At 29.0% G+C, this 19,524-nt stretch overlaps 1 long non-coding RNA gene across 1 annotated transcript; it reads right to left on the bottom strand.

The window, feature by feature from the left end:
• Positions 1 to 13,948: 13,948 nt before the first annotated feature.
• On the bottom strand, positions 13,949 to 15,427 carry LOC123755782 (uncharacterized). The gene is made up of 3 exons (XR_011230510.1): positions 14,661 to 15,427; positions 14,402 to 14,530; positions 13,949 to 14,021 (listed from the first exon to the last, which is right to left on the bottom strand). It is a non-coding gene; the product is annotated as an uncharacterized lncRNA (long non-coding RNA).
• Between the last annotated feature and the right edge of the window lie 4,097 nt (positions 15,428 to 19,524).

The following is a 19,524-nucleotide window of genomic DNA, read 5'->3' as shown; positions in this document are numbered from 1 at the left end:
AGGAACATTCTAATGAAAAGTTCATTCTAATGAAAACACATTGATTTGTATCATTTGTATTGGAAACAACATTGTCATATGTCTTTTCTTGGAACTAAATAATACGAAACCTTGCTTTATGATTCAAAGTTAAAATCCTTAAATTTGGTTTAATAGTGACTTTTTTCACGTTTTTCATGTAGTTTGATATTACGTAAATATATTCATTTTTACCAATATTTCGATACTATTTCATGTAGTATCACGATATGTGATTTGGCCTTCATATCTCAGATTTTCGCATAATATTGCATTTTAATCAGGTTTTCTTGCGATTTGTTTCGTACCAAACATCATCGAATTTAGTAATACTTTGACGTTTATCATCTCCCTTTTCCTTTATGTGATATAAACAAAATATCATCGAATTAGGCAATATTTTGCCGTTTTTCCACGTTTTTTGTGTTTCCAGTTTATTGGTATTAATTCAATAAATATACGATAAAAATGATACAAACACAAAATTGATTATATAATAACCTTAAATACTTTATTTTCAATCATCTATTTCTTTCTCGTTGAAATACTGATTAAGATATTGAAAGGGGGAGAAGTTCGTTTCTTATTGCATATATCGACGTTTCAGCCGGAATACAGCGGTTTTACGTGTACATCTTCCATCGGTAATATAAACGAAAAATCAGATACATTTTAGTTAATTCTAATGAAAACAAATTGATTTTTATCATTTGTATTGGAAACAACATTGTCAAATGTCTTTTCTTGGATCTAAATAATACGAAACCTCGCTCTATAATTCGACGTTAAAATCCTCAAATTTGGAATAATATTGATTTTTTTCACGTTTTTCATGTAGTTTGATATTACGTAACTATATTCATTTTTACCAATATTTTGATCCACCGGCAATATAAACGGAAAATCAAGAACATTTTAGTTAATTCTAATGAAAACACATTGATTTTTATCATTTTTATTGGAAACAACATTGTCATGTCTTTTCTTGGATCTAAATAATACGAAACCTCGCTCTATGATTTGAAGTTAAAATCCTCAAATATGGTTAAATAGTGACTTTTTTCACGTTTTTAATGTAGTTTGATATTACGTAAATATATTAATTTTTTCCAATATTTCGGTACTATTTCATGTAGTATCACGATATGTGATTTGGCTTTCAAATCTCAGAATTTCGCATAATATTGCATTTTAAGCAAGTTTTCTTGCATTTTGTTTCGTACGAAAAATCATTGAATTTAGCAGTATTTTGACGTTTATCATCCCCTATTCCTTTATGTGATTTAAACAAAATATCATCGAATTAGGCCATATTTTGCCGTTTTTCCACGTTTTTGTGAATTTTCAGTTGATTGTTATTAATTCATTAAATATACGATAAAAATGATGCAAACACATAATTGATTAGATAATAACCTTAAATACTTCATTTTCAATCAACTATTTGTTTCTCGTTTAAATACTGAGTAAGATATTGAAAAGGGGAGAAGTTCGGTTTTTATTGCATATATCGACGTTTCAGCCGAATTAGAGCGGTTTTACGTGTACATCTTCCATCGGTAATATAAACGGAAAATCAGGAACATTTTAGTTAATTCTAATGAAAACACATTGTTTTTTTATCATTTGTATTGGAAACAGCATTGTCATATGTCTTTTCTTGGATCTAAATAATACGAAACCTCGCTCTATGACTTGAAGTTAAAATCCTCAAATATGGTAAAATAGTGACTTTTTCACGTTAATCATGTAGTTTTATATTACGTAAATATATTCATTTTTACCAGTATTTCGATACTACATCATGTAGTATCACGATATGTGATTTCGCCTTCAAATCTCAGAATTTCGCATAATATTGCATTTTAAGCAAGTTTTCTTGCATTTTGTTTCGTACGAAAAATCATCGAATTTAGCAGTATTTTGACGTCTATCATCCCCTATTCCTTTATGTGATTTAAACAAAATATCATCGAATTAGGCCATATTTTGCCGTTTTTCCACGTTTTTGTGAATTTTCAGTTGAATGTTATTATTTCATTATATATATACGATAAAAATGATGCAAACACATAATTGATTAGATAATAACCTTAAATACTTCATTTTCAATCATCTATTTGTTTCTCGTTAAAATACTGAGTAAGATATTGAAAAGGGGAGAAGTTCTGTTTTTATTGCATATTTCGACGTTTCAGCCGGAATAGAGATGTTTTCGTGTACATCTTCCATCGGTAATATAAACGGAAAATCAGGAACATTTTAGTTAATTCTAATGAAAACACATTGATTTTTATCATTTGTATTGGAAACAACATTGTCATATGTCTTTTCTTGGATCTAAATAGTACGAAAATTCGCTCTATGATTTGAAGTTAAAATCCTCAAATATGGTTAAATAGTGACTTTTTTCACGTTTTTCATGTAATTTGATATTACGTAAATATATTCATTTTTACCAATATTTCGATACTATTTCATGTAGAATAACGGTATGTGATTTTGCCTTCAAATCTCAGAATTTCGCAAATTATTGCATTTTAAGCAAGTTTTCTTCCTTTTTGTTTCGTACGAAAAATCATCGAATTTTGCAATATTTTGACGTTTATCATCTCCTTTTCCTTTATGTGATTTAAACAAAATATCATCGAATTAGGCAATACTTTGCCGTTTTTCCACGTTTTTGTGAATTTTCAGTCTATGCAAATTAATTCATTATATATACGATAAAAATGATGCAAACACATAATTGATTAGATAATAACCTTAAATACTTCATTTTCAATCATCTATTTGTTTCTCGTTAAAATACTGAGTAAGATATTGAATAGGGAAAAAGTTCGGTTATTATTGTATATATCGACGTTTCAGCCGGATTAGTGCGGTTTTACGTGTACATCTTCCATCGGCAATATAAACGGAAAATCAAGAACATTTTAGTTAATTCTAATGAAAACACATTGATTTTTATCATTTTTATTGGAAACAACATTGTCATATGTCTTTTCTTTGATCTAAATAATACGAAACCTCGCTCTATGATTTGAAGTTAAAATCCTCAAATATGGTTAAATAGTGACTTTTTTCACGTTTTTAATGTAGTTTGATATTACGTAAATATATTAATTTTTTCCAATATTTCGGTACTATTTCATGTAGTATCACGATATGTGATTTGGCTTTCAAATCTCAGAATTTCGCATAATATTGCATTTTAAGCAAGTTTTCTTGCATTTTGTTTCGTACGAAAAATCATTGAATTTAGCAGTATTTTGACGTATATCATCCCCTATTCCTTTATGTGATTTAAACAAAATATCATCGAATTAGGCCATATTTTGCCGTTTTTCCACGTTTTTGTGAATTTTCAGTTGAATGTTATTATTTCATTATATATATACGATAAAAATGATGCAAACACATAATTGATTAGATAATAACCTTAAATACTTCATTTTCAATCATCTATTTGTTTCTCGTTAAAATACTGAGTAAGATATTGAAAAGGGGAGAAGTTCTGTTTTTATTGCATATTTCGACGTTTCAGCCGGAATAGAGATGTTTTCGTGTACATCTTCCATCGGTAATATAAACGGAAAATCAGGAACATTTTAGTTAATTCTAATGAAAACACATTGATTTTTATCATTTGTATTGGAAACAACATTGTCATATGTCTTTTCTTGGATCTAAATAGTACGAAAATTCGCTCTATGATTTGAAGTTAAAATCCTCAAATATGGTTAAATAGTGACTTTTTTCACGTTTTTCATGTAATTTGATATTACGTAAATATATTCATTTTTACCAATATTTCGATACTATTTCATGTAGAATAACGGTATGTGATTTTGCCTTCAAATCTCAGAATTTCGCAAATTATTGCATTTTAAGCAAGTTTTCTTCCTTTTTGTTTCGTACGAAAAATCATCGAATTTTGCAATATTTTGACGTTTATCATCTCCTTTTCCTTTATGTGATTTAAACAAAATATCATCGAATTAGGCAATACTTTGCCGTTTTTCCACGTTTTTGTGAATTTTCAGTCTATGCATATTAATTCATTATATATACGATAAAAATGATGCAAACACATAATTGATTAGATAATAACCTTAAATACTTCATTTTCAATCATCTATTTGTTTCTCGTTTAAATACTGAGTAAGATATTGAAAAGGGGAGAAAATCGGTTTTTATTGCATATATCGACGTTTCAGCCGGATTAGAGCGGTTTTACGTGTACATCTTCCATCGGTAATATAAACGGAAAATCAGGAACATTTTAGTTAATTCTAATGAAAACACATTGTTTTTTTATCATTTGTATTGGAAACAGCATTGTCATATGTCTTTTCTTGGATCTAAATAATACGAAACCTCGCTCTATGACTTGAAGTTAAAATCCTCAAATATGGTAAAATAGTGACTTTTTCACGTTAATCATGTAGTTTTATATTACGTAAATATATTCATTTTTACCATTATTTCGATACTACATCATGTAGTATCACGATATGTGATTTCGCCTTCAAATCTCAGAATTTCGCATAATATTGCATTTTAAGCAAGTTTTCTTGCATTTTGTTTCGTACGAAAAATCATCGAATTTAGCAGTATTTTGACGTCTATCATCCCCTATTCCTTTATGTGATTTAAACAAAATATCATCGAATTAGGCCATATTTTGCCGTTTTTCCACGTTTTTGTGAATTTTCAGTTGATTGTTATTAATTCATTATATATACGATAAAAATGATGCAGACACATAATTGATTAGATAATAACCTTAAATACTTCATTTTCAATCAACTATTTGTTTCTCGTTTAAATACTGAGTAAGATATTGAAAAGGGGAGAAAATCGGTTTTTATTGCATATATCGACGTTTCAGCCGGATTAGAGCGGTTTTACGTGTACATCTTCCATCGGTAATATAAACGGAAAATCAGGAACATTTTAGTTAATTCTAATGAAAACACATTGATTTTTATCAATTGTATTAGAAACAACATTGTCATATGTCTTTTCTTGGATCTAAATAATACGAAACCTCGCTATATGATTTGTAGTTAAAATCCTCATATATGGTAAAATTGTGACTTTTTCACGTTAATCATGTAGTTTTATATTACGTAAATATATTCATTTTTACCAATATTTTGATACTATTTCATGTAGTATCACGATATGTGATTTGGCCTTCAAATCTCAGAATTTCGCATAATATTGCATTTTAAGCAAGTTTTCTTGCATTTTGTTTCGTACGAAAAATCATCGAATTTAGCAATATTTTGACGTTTATCATACCCTATTCATTTATGTGATTTAAACAAAATATCATCGAATTAGGCAATATTTTGCCGTTTTTCCACGTTTTTGTGAATTCTCAGATTATGGGTATTAATTCATTATATATACGATAGAAATTATGCAAAGACATAATTGATTAGATAATACCCTTAAATACTTCATTTTCAATCAACTAATTGTTTCTCATTAAAATACTGAGTAAGATATTGACAAGGGGAGAAGTTCGGTTTTTATTGCATATATCGACGTTTCAGCCGGAATAGAGATGTTTTCGTGTACATCTTCCATCGGTAATATAAACGGAAAATCAGGAACATTTTAGTTAATTCTAATGAAAAAACATTGATTTTTATCATTTGTATTGGAAACAACATTGTCATATGTCTTTTCTTGGATCTAAATAATACGAAACCTCGCTCTATGATTTGAAGTTAAAATCCTCAAATATGGTTAAATAGTGACTTTTTTCACGTTTTTCATGTAATTTGATATTACGTAAATATATTCATTTTTACCAATATTTCGATACTATTTCATGTAGAATAACGGTATGTGATTTTGCCTTCAAATCTCAGAATTTCGCAAATTATTGCATTTTAAGCAAGTTTTCTTCCTTTTTGTTTCGTACGAAAAATCATCGAATTTTGCAATATTTTGACGTTTATCATCTCCTTTTCCTTTATGTGATTTAAACAAAATATCATCGAATTAGGCAATACTTTGCCGTTTTTCCACGTTTTTGTGAATTTTCAGTCTATGCATATTAATTCATTATATATACGATAAAAATGATGCAAACACATAATTGATTAGATAATAACCTTAAATACTTCATTTTCAATCATCTATTTGTTTCTCGTTTAAATACTGAGTAAGATATTGAAAAGGGGAGAAAATCGGTTTTTATTGCATATATCGACGTTTCAGCCGGATTAGAGCGGTTTTACGTGTACATCTTCCATCGGTAATATAAACGGAAAATCAGGAACATTTTAGTTAATTCTAATGAAAACACATTGTTTTTTTATCATTTGTATTGGAAACAGCATTGTCATATGTCTTTTCTTGGATCTAAATAATACGAAACCTCGCTCTATGACTTGAAGTTAAAATCCTCAAATATGGTAAAATAGTGACTTTTTCACGTTAATCATGTAGTTTTATATTACGTAAATATATTCATTTTTACCATTATTTCGATACTACATCATGTAGTATCACGATATGTGATTTCGCCTTCAAATCTCAGAATTTCGCATAATATTGCATTTTAAGCAAGTTTTCTTGCATTTTGTTTCGTACGAAAAATCATTCGAATTTAGCAGTATTTTGACGTCTATCATCCCCTATTCCTTTATGTGATTTAAACAAAATATCATCGAATTAGGCCATATTTTGCCGTTTTTCCACGTTTTTGTGAATTTTCAGTTGATTGTTATTAATTCATTATATATACGATAAAAATGATGCAGACACATAATTGATTAGATAATAACCTTAAATACTTCATTTTCAATCAACTATTTGTTTCTCGTTTAAATACTGAGTAAGATATTGAAAAGGGGAGAAAATCGGTTTTTATTGCATATATCGACGTTTCAGCCGGATTAGAGCGGTTTTACGTGTACATCTTCCATCGGTAATATAAACGGAAAATCAGGAACATTTTAGTTAATTCTAATGAAAACACATTGATTTTTATCAATTGTATTAGAAACAACATTGTCATATGTCTTTTCTTGGATCTAAATAATACGAAACCTCGCTATATGATTTGTAGTTAAAATCCTCATATATGGTAAAATTGTGACTTTTTCACGTTAATCATGTAGTTTTATATTACGTAAATATATTCATTTTTACCAATATTTTGATACTATTTCATGTAGTATCACGATATGTGATTTGGCCTTCAAATCTCAGAATTTCGCATAATATTGCATTTTAAGCAAGTTTTCTTGCATTTTGTTTCGTACGAAAAATCATCGAATTTAGCAATATTTTGACGTTTATCATACCCTATTCATTTATGTGATTTAAACAAAATATCATCGAATTAGGCAATATTTTGCCGTTTTTCCACGTTTTTGTGAATTCTCAGATTATGGGTATTAATTCATTATATATACGATAGAAATTATGCAAAGACATAATTGATTAGATAATACCCTTAAATACTTCATTTTCAATCAACTAATTGTTTCTCATTAAAATACTGAGTAAGATATTGACAAGGGGAGAAGTTCGGTTTTTATTGCATATATCGACGTTTCAGCCGGAATAGAGATGTTTTCGTGTACATCTTCCATCGGTAATATAAACGGAAAATCAGGAACATTTTAGTTAATTCTAATGAAAAAACATTGATTTTTATCATTTGTATTGGAAACAACATTGTCATATGTCTTTTCTTGGATCTAAATAATACGAAACCTCGCTCTATGATTTGAAGTTAAAATCCTCAAATATGGTTAAATAGTGACTCTTTCACGTTTTTAATGTAGTTTGATATTACGTAAATATATTCATTTTTTCCAATATTTCGGTACTATTTCATGTAGTATCACGATATGTGATTTGGCCTTCAAATCTCAGAATTTCGAATAATATTGCATTTTAAGCAAGTTTTCTTGCATTTTGTTTCGTACGAAAAATCATCGAATTTAGCAGTATTTTGACGTTTATCATCCCCTATTCCTATATGTGATTTAAACAAAATATCATCGAATTAGGCCATATTTTGCCGTTTTTCCACGTTTTTGTGAATTTTCGGTTGATTGTTATTAATTCATTATATATACGATAAAAATGATGCAAACACATAATTGATTAGATAATAACCTTAAATACTTCATTTTCAATCAACTATTTGTTTCTCGTTTAAATACTAAGATATTGAAAAGGGGAGAAGTTCGGTTTTTATTGCATATATCGACGTTTCAGCCGGATAAGAGCGGTTTTACGTGTACATCTTCCATCGTTAAAATAAACGGAAAATCAGGAACATTTTAGTTAATTCTAATGAAAACACATTGTTTTTTTTTATCATTTGTATTGGAAACAACATATGTCTTTTCTTGGATCTAAATAATACGAAACCTCGCTCAATGATTTGAAGTTAAAATCCTCAAATATGGTAAAATTGTGACTTTTTCACGTTAATCATGTAGTTTTATATTACGTAAATATATTCATTTTTACCAATATTTCGATACTACATTATGTAGTATCACGATATGTGATTTCGCTTTCAAATCTCAGAATTTCGCATAATATTGCATTTTAAGCAAGTTTTCTTGCATTTTGTTTCGTACGAAAAATCATCGAATCATCGAATCATTTTTATTGGAAACAACATTGTCATATGTCTTTTCTTGGATCTAAATAATACGAAACCTCGCTCTATGATTTGAAGTTAAAATCCTTAAATATGGTTAAATAGTGACTTTTTTCACGTTTTTAATGTAGTTTGATATTACGTAAATATATTAATTTTTTCCAATATTTCGGTACTATTTCATGTAGTATCACGATATGTGATTTGGCCTTCAAATCTCAGAATTTCGCATAATATTGCATTTTAAGCAAGTTTTCTTGCATTTTGTTTCGTACGAAAAATCATCGAATTTAGCAGTATTTTGACGTTTATCATCCCCTATTCCTTTATGTGATTTAAACAAAATATCATCGAATTAGGACATATTTTGCCGTTTTCAACGTTTTTGTGAATTTTCAGTTGATTGTTATTATTTCATTATATATACGATAAAAATGATGCAAACACATAATTGATTAGATTATAACCTTAAATACTTCATTTTCAATCATCTATTTGTTTCTCGTTTAAATACTGAGTAAGATATTGAAAAGGGGAGAAGTTCTGTTTTTATTGCATATTTCGACGTTTCAGCCGGAATAGAGATGTTTTCGTGTACATCTTCCATCGGTAATATAAACGGAAAATCAGGAACATTTTAGTTAATTCTAATGAAAACACATTGATTTTTATCATTTGTATTGGAAACAACATTGTCATATGTCTTTTCTTGGATCTAAATAGTACGAAAATTCGCTCTATGATTTGAAGTTAAAATCCTCAAATATGGTTAAATAGTGACTTTTTTCACGTTTTTCATGTAATTTGATATTACGTAAATATATTCATTTTTACCAATATTTCGATACTATTTCATGTAGAATAACGGTATGTGATTTTGCCTTCAAATCTCAGAATTTCGCAAATTATTGCATTTTAAGCAAGTTTTCTTCCTTTTTGTTTCGTACGAAAAATCATCGAATTTTGCAATATTTTGACGTTTATCATCTCCTTTTCCTTTATGTGATTTAAACAAAATATCATCGAATTAGGCAATACTTTGCCGTTTTTCCACGTTTTTGTGAATTTTCAGTCTATGCATATTAATTCATTATATATACGATAAAAATGATGCAAACACATAATTGATTAGATAATAACCTTAAATACTTCATTTTCAATCATCTATTTGTTTCTCGTTAAAATACTGAGTAAGATATTGAAAAGGGGAAAAGTTCGGTTATTATTGTATATATCGACGTTTCAGCCGGATTAGTGCGGTTTTACGTGTACATCTTCCATCGGCAATATAAACGGAAAATCAAGAACATTTTAGTTAATTCTAATGAAAACACAATGATTTTTATCATTTTTATTGGAAACAACATTGTCATATGTCTTTTCTTTGATCTAAATAATACGAAACCTCGCTCTATGATTTGAAGTTAAAATCCTCAAATATGGTTAAATAGTGACTTTTTTCACGTTTTTAATGTAGTTTCATATTACGTAAATATATTAATTTTTTCCAATATTTCGGTACTATTTCATGTAGTATCACGATATGTGATTTGGCTTTCAAATCTCAGAATTTCGCATAATATTCCATTTAAGCAAGTTTTCTTGCATTTTGTTTCGTACGAAAAATCATTGAATTTAGCAGTATTTTGACGTATATCATCCCCTATTCCTTTATGTGATTTAAACAAAATATCATCGAATTAGGCCATATTTTGCCGTTTTTCCACGTTTTTGTGAATTTTCAGTTGAATGTTATTATTTCATTATATATATACGATAAAAATGATGCAAACACATAATTGATTAGATAATAACCTTAAATACTTCATTTTCAATCATCTATTTGTTTCTCGTTAAAATACTGAGTAAGATATTGAAAAGGGGAGAAGTTCTGTTTTTATTGCATATTTCGACGTTTCAGCCGGAATAGAGATGTTTTCGTGTACATCTTCCATCGGTAATATAAACGGAAAATCAGGAACATTTTAGTTAATTCTAATGAAAACACATTGATTTTTATCATTTGTATTGGAAACAACATTGTCATATGTCTTTTCTTGGATCTAAATAATACGAAACCTCGCTTTATGATTCGAAGTTAAAATCCTCATATATGGTAAAATTGTGACTTTTTCACGTTAATCATGTAGTTTTATATTACGTAAATATATTCATTTTTACCAATATTTTGATACTATTTCATGTAGTATCACGATATGTGATTTGGCCTTCAAATCTCAGAATTTCGCATAATATTGCATTTTAAGCAAGTTTTCTTGCATTTTGTTTCGTACGAAAAATCATCGAATTTAGCAATATTTTGACGTTTATCATACCCTATTCATTTATGTGATTTAAACAAAATATCATCGAATTAGGCAATATTTTGCCGTTTTTCCACGTTTTTGTGAATTCTCAGTTTATGGGTATTAATTCATTATATATACGATAGAAATTATGCAAAGACATAATTGATTAGATAATACCCTTAAATACTTCATTTTCAATCAACTAATTGTTTCTCATTAAAATACTGAGTAAGATATTGACAAGGGGAGAAGTTCGGTTTTTATTGCATATATCGACGTTTCAGCCGGAATAGAGATGTTTTCGTGTACATCTTCCATCGGTAATATAAACGGAAAATCAGGAACATTTTAGTTAATTCTAATGAAAAAACATTGATTTTTATCATTTGTATTGGAAACAACATTGTCATATGTCTTTTCTTGGATCTAAATAATACGAAACCTCGCTCTATGATTTGAAGTTAAAATCCTCAAATATGGTTAAATAGTGACTCTTTCACGTTTTTAATGTAGTTTGATATTACGTAAATATATTCATTTTTTCCAATATTTCGGTACTATTTCATGTAGTATCACGATATGTGATTTGGCCTTCAAATCTCAGAATTTCGAATAATATTGCATTTTAAGCAAGTTTTCTTGCATTTTGTTTCGTACGAAAAATCATCGAATTTAGCAGTATTTTGACGTTTATCATCCCCTATTCCTATATGTGATTTAAACAAAATATCATCGAATTAGGCCATATTTTGCCGTTTTTCCACGTTTTTGTGAATTTTCGGTTGATTGTTATTAATTCATTATATATACGATAAAAATGATGCAAACACATAATTGATTAGATAATAACCTTAAATACTTCATTTTCAATCAACTATTTGTTTCTCGTTTAAATACTAAGATATTGAAAAGGGGAGAAGTTCGGTTTTTATTGCATATATCGACGTTTCAGCCGGATAAGAGCGGTTTTACGTGTACATCTTCCATCGTTAAAATAAACGGAAAATCAGGAACATTTTAGTTAATTCTAATGAAAACACATTGTTTTTTTTTATCATTTGTATTGGAAACAACATATGTCTTTTCTTGGATCTAAATAATACGAAACCTCGCTCAATGATTTGAAGTTAAAATCCTCAAATATGGTAAAATTGTGACTTTTTCACGTTAATCATGTAGTTTTATATTACGTAAATATATTCATTTTTACCAATATTTCGATACTACATTATGTAGTATCACGATATGTGATTTCGCTTTCAAATCTCAGAATTTCGCATAATATTGCATTTTAAGCAAGTTTTCTTGCATTTTGTTTCGTACGAAAAATCATCGAATCATCGAATCATTTTTATTGGAAACAACATTGTCATATGTGTTTTCTTGGATCTAAATAATACGAAACCTCGCTCTATGATTTGAAGTTAAAATCCTTAAATATGGTTAAATAGTGACTTTTTTCACGTTTTTAATGTAGTTTGATATTACGTAAATATATTAATTTTTTCCAATATTTCGGTACTATTTCATGTAGTATCACGATATGTGATTTGGCCTTCAAATCTCAGAATTTCGCATAATATTGCATTTTAAGCAAGTTTTCTTGCATTTTGTTTCGTACGAAAAATCATCGAATTTAGCAGTATTTTGACGTTTATCATCCCCTATTCCTTTATGTGATTTAAACAAAATATCATCGAATTAGGACATATTTTGCCGTTTTCAACGTTTTTGTGAATTTTCAGTTGATTGTTATTATTTCATTATATATACGATAAAAATGATGCAAACACATAATTGATTAGATTATAACCTTAAATACTTCATTTTCAATCATCTATTTGTTTCTCGTTTAAATACTGAGTAAGATATTGAAAAGGGGAGAAGTTCTGTTTTTATTGCATATTTCGACGTTTCAGCCGGAATAGAGATGTTTTCGTGTACATCTTCCATCGGTAATATAAACGGAAAATCAGGAACATTTTAGTTAATTCTAATGAAAACACATTGATTTTTATCATTTGTATTGGAAACAACATTGTCATATGTCTTTTCTTGGATCTAAATAGTACGAAAATTCGCTCTATGATTTGAAGTTAAAATCCTCAAATATGGTTAAATAGTGACTTTTTTCACGTTTTTCATGTAATTTGATATTACGTAAATATATTCATTTTTACCAATATTTCGATACTATTTCATGTAGAATAACGGTATGTGATTTTGCCTTCAAATCTCAGAATTTCGCAAATTATTGCATTTTAAGCAAGTTTTCTTCCTTTTTGTTTCGTACGAAAAATCATCGAATTTTGCAATATTTTGACGTTTATCATCTCCTTTTCCTTTATGTGATTTAAACAAAATATCATCGAATTAGGCAATACTTTGCCGTTTTTCCACGTTTTTGTGAATTTTCAGTCTATGCATATTAATTCATTATATATACGATAAAAATGATGCAAACACATAATTGATTAGATAATAACCTTAAATACTTCATTTTCAATCATCTATTTGTTTCTCGTTAAAATACTGAGTAAGATATTGAAAAGGGGAAAAGTTCGGTTATTATTGTATATATCGACGTTTCAGCCGGATTAGTGCGGTTTTACGTGTACATCTTCCATCGGCAATATAAACGGAAAATCAAGAACATTTTAGTTAATTCTAATGAAAACACAATGATTTTTATCATTTTTATTGGAAACAACATTGTCATATGTCTTTTCTTTGATCTAAATAATACGAAACCTCGCTCTATGATTTGAAGTTAAAATCCTCAAATATGGTTAAATAGTGACTTTTTTCACGTTTTTAATGTAGTTTCATATTACGTAAATATATTAATTTTTTCCAATATTTCGGTACTATTTCATGTAGTATCACGATATGTGATTTGGCTTTCAAATCTCAGAATTTCGCATAATATTCCATTTAAGGGGGCGATAGTTAGGGTTCATAAAAGTTGTTCTAGTGCAATGAAAATTTATTGACGTGTTACACGTGAAGAGGGCTGCAAGTGGTCCAAGTTTCAGCATCGCAGCCTAAATAGAGAGGGAGAAAAAAAAAAAAAACTTTTTTTAACCATTTTTTTACATGTTTTAAAGTTGATATAACAAATACAAATATCAACTGATATTATTTCTATGATACTCAGCTATCACAATACTATATAATAAAGGTTGTCTAGTGGCATTATTATCCCAAACCTATTTAGTGCAATAATACAAATTTTCAAAGTTCACCCAAAAAATTATGCAACAAAATGATGTTTATAAATATATATAAAATCAATAAATGATCTTAGGGGAAATATATAACTTGAGTTTTTAGAGGCACAGACTCTACATATAATGTGCAAGTTCCATGTAAATTGAATAATAAATAAAAAAGTTATTCAACCATATAGTTGCAAATTAGTTACCTGTAAAAAATGAAGGTCAAAGTTCAGCCACCTTTGGCTGAGGTTGATGAACTACCAATTTCAATCAAAATTACCACCCTTGTAGATTGGCATTCCTTCAGTAAGGTGTGTAAGTTCCATGAAGATCGCCTGATAAAAAAAAAAAAAAAAAAATTATTAAAAAAAAAAATAAAAAATAAAATAAAAAAAAAGACAGCAGCTTTATATTTACAATTATTTATGATATAGTATCAAGATATAAAACATAATACATACTAACCTAATATAATTGGTCTGAAATATGCAACATCTTGCAACATCAAGAGGGAGAACGTCTTGAGTTGCAGGTCTAAGATCTTGAGTGGCAGGTGCCGCAGGTGGTGTGGCAGGTGCCGCAGGTGGTGTGGCAGGTGCAGCAGGAGGTGTGGCAGGTGCCACAGAGGTGTGGCAGGTGCCACAGGAGGTGTGGGTGCCTGGGTGTGAGGCGAGGTAGTGTGTTGTGGGGGCGGGAGGCTGCCCTCTCTCTTCACTCAAGGGAACTCTTGTTTTGCCTCAGTGTGGCTTTACGCTCCTTCTTTACTTGGCTAACGCGTAGAGCTCTTGCCTTTAGAGCTTTCTTCTTGTCCGATACTATATCCATTGTGCAGTATATGCAAGAAAATACGATCTGTGCGAGCGCGTCAGGCATGCGACCGCCGGCACAGACACTGAGAGGGTGACTAAGCCAGAGTAATCGGATTATAGCCCCTCCCTCTCACAGAAGACAGTTGCCAGCGAGTGTGTTTATAATTTGTATATGCATAACAAGATATTCTCCACTCTATTGCGAAATACTAGACGCTTACAACGTATGACGCATCACCCTACGGCGCACCCGAGCCGCGAGGACCAGATTTCGGGCAATTGCGGCTGGAAAATTTGCTCTAATTACGTTATTTATTATCATAACATTAAACGGTTTGCACCACGGTGTTGCCAGAACGTTGTAGTATTTTTATAAATTTTTCGTGTTTGGCCGAATTTTTTCGGCCAAACAATTATAACGCCACCTTAAGCAAGTTTTCTTGCATTTTGTTTCGTACGAAAAATCATTGAATTTAGCAGTATTTTGACGTATATCATCCCCTATTCCTTTATGTGATTTAAACAAAATATCATCGAATTAGGCCATATTTTGCCGTTTTTCCACGTTTTTGTGAATTTTCAGTTGAATGTTATTATTTCATTATATATATACGATAAAAATGATGCAAACACATAATTGATTAGATAATAACCTTAAATACTTCATTTTCAATCATCTATTTGTTTCTCGTTAAAATACTGAGTAAGATATTGAAAAGGGGAGAAGTTCTGTTTTTATTGCATATTTCGACGTTTCAGCCGGAATAGAGATGTTTTCGTGTACATCTTCCATCGGTAATATAAACGGAAAATCAGGAACATTTTAGTTAATTCTAATGAAAACACATTAATTTTTATCATTTGTATTGGAAACAACATTGTCATATGTCTTTTCTTGGATCTAAATAATACGAAACCTCGCTTTATGATTCGAAGTTAAAATCCTCATATATGGTAAAATTGTGACTTTTTCACGTTAATCATGTAGTTTTATATTACGTAAATATATTCATTTTTACCAATATTTTGATACTATTTCATGTAGTATCACGATATGTGATTTGGCCTTCAAATCTCAGAATTTCGCATAATATTGCATTTTAAGCAAGTTTTCTTGCATTTTGTTTCGTACGAAAAATCATCGAATTTAGCAATATTTTGACGTTTATCATACCCTATTCATTTATGTGATTTAAACAAAATATCATCGAATTAGGCAATATTTTGCCGTTTTTCCACGTTTTTGTGAATTCTCAGTTTATGGGTATTATTTCATTATATATACGATAGAAATTATGCAAAGACATAATTGATTAGATAATACCCTTAAATACTTCATTTTCAATCAACTAATTGTTTCTCATTAAAATACTGAGTAAGATATTGACAAGGGGAGAAGTTCGGTTTTTATTGCATATATCGACGTTTCAGCCGGAATAGAGATGTTTTCGTGTACATCTTCCATCGGTAATATAAACGGAAAATCAGGAACATTTTAGTTAATTCTAATGAAAAAACATTGATTTTTATCATTTGTATTGGAAACAACATTGTCATATGTCTTTTCTTGGATCTAAATAATACGAAACCTCGCTCTATGATTTGAAGTTAAAATCCTCAAATATGGTTAAATAGTGACTCTTTCACGTTTTTAATGTAGTTTGATATTACGTAAATATATTCATTTTTTCCAATATTTCGGTACTATTTCATGTAGTATCACGATATGTGATTTGGCCTTCAAATCTCAGAATTTCGAATAATATTGCATTTTAAGCAAGTTTTCTTGCATTTTGTTTCGTACGAAAAATCATCGAATTTAGCAGTATTTTGACGTTTATCATCCCCTATTCCTATATGTGATTTAAACAAAATATCATCGAATTAGGCCATATTTTGCCGTTTTTCCACGTTTTTGTGAATTTTCGGTTGATTGTTATTAATTCATTATATATACGATAAAAATGATGCAAACACATAATTGATTAGATAATAACCTTAAATACTTCATTTTCAATCAACTATTTGTTTCTCGTTTAAATACTAAGATATTGAAAAGGGGAGAAGTTCGGTTTTTATTGCATATATCGACGTTTCAGCCGGATAGGAGCGGTTTTACGTGTACATCTTCCATCGTTAAAATAAACAGAAAATCAGGAACATTTTAGTTAATTCTAATGAAAACACATTGTTTTTTTTTATCATTTGTATTGGAAACAACATATGTCTTTTCTTGGATCTAAATAATACGAAACCTCGCTCTATGATTTGAAGTTAAAATCCTCAAATATGGTAAAATTGTGACTTTTTCACGTTAATCATGTAGTTTTATATTACGTAAATATATTCATTTTTACCAATATTTCGATACTACATTATGTAGTATCACGATATGTGATTTCGCTTTCAAATCTCAGAATTTCGCATAATATTGCATTTTAAGCAAGTTTTCTTGCATTTTGTTTCGTACGAAAAATCATCGAATCATCGAATCATTTTTATTGGAAACAACATTGTCATATGTCTTTTCTTGGATCTAAATAATACGAAACCTCGCTCTATGATTTGAAGTTAAAATCCTCAAATATGGTTAAATAGTGACTTTTTCACGTTTTTAATGTAGTTTGATATTACGTAAATATATTCATTTTTTCCAATATTTCGGTACTATTTCATGTAGTATCACGATATGTGATTTGGCCTTCAAATCTCAGAATTTCGAATAATATTGCATTTTAAGCAAGTTTTCTTGCATTTTGTTTCGTACGAAAAATCATCGAATTTAGCAGTATTTTGACGTTTATCATCCCCTATTCCTATATGTGATTTAAACAAAATATCATCGAATTAGGCCATATTTTGCCGTTTTTCCACGTTTTTGTGAATTTTCGGTTGATTGTTATTAATTCATTATATATACGATAAAAATGATGCAAACACATAATTGATTAGATAATAACCTTAAATACTTCATTTTCAATCAACTATTTGTTTCTCGTTTAAATACTAAGATATTGAAAAGGGGAGAAGTTCGGTTTTTATTGCATATATCGACGTTTCAGCCGGATAAGAGCGGTTTTACGTGTACATCTTCCATCGTTAAAATAAACGGAAAATCAGGAACATTTTAGTTAATTCTAATGAAAACACATTGTTTTTTTTATCATTTGTATTGGAAACAACATATGTCTTTTCTTGGATCTAAATAATACGAAACCTCGCTCTATGATTTGAAGTTAAAATCCTCAAATATGGTAAAATTGTGACTTTTTCACGTTAATCATGTAGTTTTATATTACGTAAATATATTCATTTTTACCAATATTTCGATACTACATCATGTAGTATCACGATATGTGATTTCGCCTTCAAATCTCAGAATTTCGCATAATATTGCATTTTAAGCAAGTTTTCTTGCATTTTGTTTCGTACGAAAAATCATCGAATCATCGAATCATTTTTATTGGAAACAACATTGTCATATGTCTTTTCTTGGATCTAAATAATACGAAACCTCGCTCTATGATTTGAAGTTAAAATCCTTAAATATGGTTAAATAGTGACTTTTTTCACGTTTTTAATGTAGTTTGATATTACGTAAATATATTAATTTTTTCCAATATTTCGGTACTATTTCATGTAGTATCACGATATGTGATTTTGCCTTCAAATCTAAGAATTTCGCATAATATTGCATTTTAAGCAAGTTTCTTGCATTTTGTTTCGTACGAAAAATCATCGAATTTAGCAGTATTTTGACGTTTATCATCCCCTATTCCTTTATGTGATTTAAACAAAATATCATCGAATTAGGACATATTTTGCCGTTTTCAACGTTTTTGTGAATTTTCAGTTGATTGTTATTATTTCATTATATATACGATAAAAATGATGCAAACACATAATTGATTAGATTATAACCTTAAATACTTCATTTTCAATCATCTATTTGTTTCTCGTTTAAATACTGAGTAAGATATTGAAAAGGGGAGAAGTTCTGTTTTTATTGCATATATCGACGTTTCAGCCGGATTAGAGCGGTTTTACGTGTACATCTTCCATCGGTAATATAAACGGAAAATCAGGAACATTTTAGTTAATTCTAATGAAAACACATTGTTTTTTTTATCATTTGTATTGGAAACAGCATTGTCATATGTCTTTTCTTGGATCTAAATAATACGAAACCTCGCTCTATGATTTGAAGTTAAAATCCTCAAATATGGTAAAATAGTGACTTTTTCACGTTAATCATGTAGTTTTATATTACGTAAATATATTCATTTTTACCAATATTTCGATACTACATCATGTAGTATCACGATATGTGATTTCGCCTTCAAATCTCAGAATTTCGCATAATATTGCATTTTAAGCAAGTTTTCTTGCATTTTGTTTCGTACGAAAAATCATCGAATCATCGAATCATTTTTATTGGAAACAACATTGTCATATGTCTTTTCTTGGATCTAAATAATACGAAACCTCGCTCTATGATTTGAAGTTAAAATCCTTAAATA

The sequence above is a fragment of the Procambarus clarkii genome, chromosome 36 (genome assembly GCF_040958095.1).
Source record: "Procambarus clarkii isolate CNS0578487 chromosome 36, FALCON_Pclarkii_2.0, whole genome shotgun sequence".
Taxonomy (NCBI): Eukaryota; Metazoa; Arthropoda; class Malacostraca; order Decapoda; family Cambaridae; genus Procambarus; species Procambarus clarkii.
Note: the sequence above shows the minus strand (reverse complement) of the source record. Positions and strands in the feature narration are given on the sequence as shown.